The 4,414-nt window shown below is 33.2% G+C and overlaps 1 non-coding gene across 1 annotated transcript; it reads left to right on the top strand.

Moving 5' to 3' along the window:
* Positions 1-3,560: 3,560 nt before the first annotated feature.
* LOC149539055 (U6 spliceosomal RNA) lies at positions 3,561-3,663 on the top strand. The gene has a single exon (XR_016356607.1). It is a non-coding gene; the product is annotated as a U6 spliceosomal RNA (small nuclear RNA).
* Positions 3,664-4,414: the final 751 nt, after the last annotated feature.

Genomic DNA, 4,414 nt, shown 5'->3' with positions numbered 1-4,414 from the left:
ATTGTGGGTCGATACATGCAATAATAACCCTATAGACTTCCTCTTTTGTCTCTCCAACTGACATATCCAAAGCCACAAAGAGGGATGCTATATTTAGGTTGGACCTTTTCCTCCAGTAGGTGTCCAAGTATTATAGGCCAAACATTTCTATGATACCACTCATGAATCCCTGGTCGTTGAAAAGAAATATGTTCTTCAAATGCCTCATTGTGATCCTTCCTTTGTATACCTAATTCTAATTGTCTGATTCCAAAGAAAAGTTGGCCTCCATCTCCAGTAACTCTAAAAATTCCCCTACTAAAAAAATACCCTTCCCTTCTTAAAATTTCACCCTCAAAAGATCTGGAAGACCACACTTTGAGAGTTGTTGATTAATGATTGCAGATCCTTTGTCCTGCATAGGGGATTACTTCCTCACGAGTTTCCTTCAAACCAGGGGTTAAATTACATTATTTAGAGGCACTCCTTAAAAAGGGAGGCATCTATTCATGAAGCCACTTCAATACACAACATCCTTAATTTGAATTGAGAAACCTAAAGTCTTGAAAAATTTCATTGGGGTTCCCAAAAGAGACATTAGCTCCCAAGTTGGCCAACTTATCTGCCACCTTGTTTGCCTCCCTATAAACATGGGATATCCTAAAGTCCTCAAACTCTGTTAGTAGAAACTTTATTTGACTAATGTGCTTGCCAAGATGCGAAGACTCCATTTTCCCTTTCTTGATTCCATTTATAATAATCTCTGAATCTCCTTCTAGATGCACTCGACAGATACCCAATTTAACTCTCAACACTAGAGCTTCTCTGGCTGCTTCATATTCTTCTGCATTGTTGGTTCTATCCCTTAATCATTTGGCCACAAATGCTACATAGTTACCTTCATGGTATCATACTATGCATCTAGACCCTGATATACCTGGGTTTCCTTGAGTAGCCCCATAAAATTTTATTTATATCCATCCTTCCTCTGGTGGTTGCCAACAATACTTTTCCTTTATTTATTAAGGATCACCCCTCGAAGGCCCATTAATAGGCCAATGAGTCCAATATTCTTATTATCTGGTGATTACAAACTATTTATAATTTGTAATCCCTTATAGATCAATACCGTCACAAGAAGCTACAATCTCATCATACATTATAAAATCCCTAACCCTAAGACATTTTATGGAAGGTTTTTTCCACTTACAAATTTAGGGTTGGAATAAATTGACCAATATAAATATATAACTCTTGTTGTCTATTACAATAGTAAATTCATTGCTGGCTTCAGGAGCATGCGTGGGGCCATTGATCCGAGGACTGCTGACCCCATGACCCTACAAGGGGCACTACCAAAGGAACCTACAAGGGGTGTTGTCCCTTGACCCATAGAACATGGGGGAACTATCCCCAAACCCTTGTAGTAAAATATAGGGGGAAAATGCACAGATTAATGTGGGGGAAAATTAACCTTCGAGTCTAATTAGGCTCCACATCACAATAGTTCTCACCCACAAAAGATAGACAAAAGTCCAAACAAGCAAGTATAGATCCAAACCAACCATTGAACTAAGAGGAAAGACTAAATGAGAATCATGAAAACAAACATGATGGATCAAAAAATTAGGAGGAAATTAATATGCCAGAAACAAAAATTTAGATAGATAAGATAACTAAACCTCAAAGTGGAGATATATTAGAACAGAACAAGACATATGTGGAGAATAAACTAGTGGAAGAAGAAAATACTAGATTGATAGGGTATATCAACAAGTATAAATAAGAAGAAGCTTCTTAAAATGAAATAACAATATAGGTTCTCAACCTAAATGATTTAGAACACCTCAAGATGACACCAATATCATAAAATAATTCAAAAGATATCATTCCTAGTGGCACGAGGAAGAGATCAAAGGTATTAAAACAAAAAACCTACAAGTTTTGGAAAGCTCTAATAGGAAGGAACAATCCATTTGAGGATAAGGAGATCGAGACAAGCATCCAATAAATTGAATAAGATGGACAAAAGTTGGCACAAATTCCTATATAAATAGAAACTTTAATAAGCAAGTGTGAGACAGTTCCAAAATCAATTCTAGGAGGAGTTTGAAATTTTTGTTCCATTACATCAAAATCAAAACAATATGAAGGAAACCAAGGAAGAAAATCATAAAAAATAAATAAAAACAACATAGGATGAGAAAAAATGACACTAGTGATTAAATAATTCACAAACCAAGAGAAGAAAGTGAAGATGTGGTAGATGAATCAATTGAAAATTGTACTCAAAATACAAATGGAAATATTAATAAATTGGACTTATCCAAAACTCCAAAATATGGAAAGCAAATCAAAAAATGAGGGAGAAAATCATTAGCTAAACTCAAAACTGCCACAGGTAAAACAAAGAATCAAAAAAAGATTCAAGATGTACTTAAAGCTGAGAAGGGGAGGAGACTTTCAACAGAGCAATGAGGATAACTACATGGAATGTTAAAGGATTAAATGCCCCTAACAAGAAGCATTCGCTGAAGCAAAACTTAACCTTCTTTGAACCCAAAATTATTATAATATAAGAAACTAAGCTAAATAAATAACAATGAGATAATCTAAGTGCAAAACTTGGTTTATGAAAAATTGATATGATAGAAGTTACAGGGGCTTTAGGGGGCATTGACATTATTTGGGATCTTAGAATGAGGAACTTCAATAGGATGACATCATATAACAATCGGATGGGAGGGATAATTAGAAGTTTCAGAAGTGATAATCAATTCACACTTATAAATGTATATGGTCCAACCCCAACAATAGATAAGAGGGCATTATGGAACGAGATCAATAATTTTATGAAAAAATAATCCTACATAAAAAAAATTGTATAGGGGGATTTTAATGCCATTTAAAACTTAGATGAAAAATATGGAGGATCACAAATTATAACACATGTGAGAATAGATTTCAGAGAATGTTTTGCAAATAATAATTTACTAGATAGCCTGATAACTAATGGGTTATACACATGGATAAAAGAAGGTTGGGGTTTTGTCACATAGTGAAAAGGCTACATAGATTTTTAATTTAAGGAGATCTATGTACCTTCAATTATACAATTCAATCTTCAATCTTGCCTAATGTTGGATCAAATAATTTCCCAGTCAAACTAGAAATAGTAGAACAATAAACCCCCTAATAAATCCCTTGAATGGTGGTAAAAAGGAAAATGTGAAGGACCCAAGATGTTTTGTTTGTATCTAAACTTAAGCTTTAAAAGGAAAACATATTAAAGTGGGATGAAAATTTCTTCAACAATATATTTAAAGAGAAACTAAAGAATGGAAATGAATTAAAAAGCTAAATGAAGATGTGATAAAAAGTGGAATGGACAATGAAAAATATTTAGAAGAGGAAGAAATACTAACAAAAGAAGAAAATATATTAGGAAAAAAAGGAATTATTTTGGTGATAAAAATCTCGAAAGACTTGACTATCAGAAGGAGATCGAAACACAAATTTTATTAACAAAAGTACCCCAAATAATAGAAACATTAAAAGGATAACAAAGGAAATATGATAAAGTCTCTTTCGAGACATCCGATAAAATTGGAATGATACAGAGAAGATTAGCATGGACCCTATGCAAGGATGACACACATAAATCAAGACATGGTCCAAATTTTTTGCCAATAGTGACATGTTGTGATGGTTAAGTTGTTGAGTTGTTATCCTTGCCATCAAGGTTCAAATCAAATGGGGATGAGGTCCCCCATTTGTGGCCTCACTAGTTCATAGCTCCAGGTCAAAAGCGTTTACCCCTCTTTAAAACAAAAGAAAAAAAAGGAAATATGATAAAAAAATCCAACTCAAATAGCTTAAGTTTTTGTGCAATATTTTAAAGATATTTTCAACAATTATGAATATTCTATACTTTCAACTCAAAATTAAATCAAAAGTTCTATACCTAAATTAATAACAGAAGAAGATAATAAATTTCTTAACCAAAAATTCTCATTGGAAGAAATAAAAGAAGCCCTCTTTAATCTTAACCCATATAAATCTCTAGATCCAGATAGATTTCAAGCTTTCTTCTTTGAAAAATGTTGGCATATCTTAGGCTATGATTTATGGGAAGCAATCAAGGCTACTAGAAACTCAAGATCTCTACTTCCACAAATCAACAATACCTTTCTAGCATTAATTCCTAATAAATCTAACCATGAGGAACCTAGGGACTTTTATCCTATAGCATTATGTAATACCATTTATAAAATACTCACTAAAGCTTTAGCTAACATAATCAAAATAATACTCCCTAAAATCATCTCTGAAGAACAAATAGGTTTCGTAGCTAACAAATCAATTCTCAATGAAATAATTATAATTCAAGAAATCATCCACTCGACACAAATCAACAAGGAACCTAGTATGCTAA

Source organism: Cupressus sempervirens, chromosome 9, assembly GCF_028749045.1.
Source record: "Cupressus sempervirens isolate cs-2001-9-10 chromosome 9, ASM2874904v1, whole genome shotgun sequence".
In the NCBI taxonomy this organism is placed as follows: domain Eukaryota; kingdom Viridiplantae; phylum Streptophyta; class Pinopsida; order Cupressales; family Cupressaceae; genus Cupressus; species Cupressus sempervirens.
This window is presented reverse-complemented; position numbering and strand designations above follow the sequence as displayed.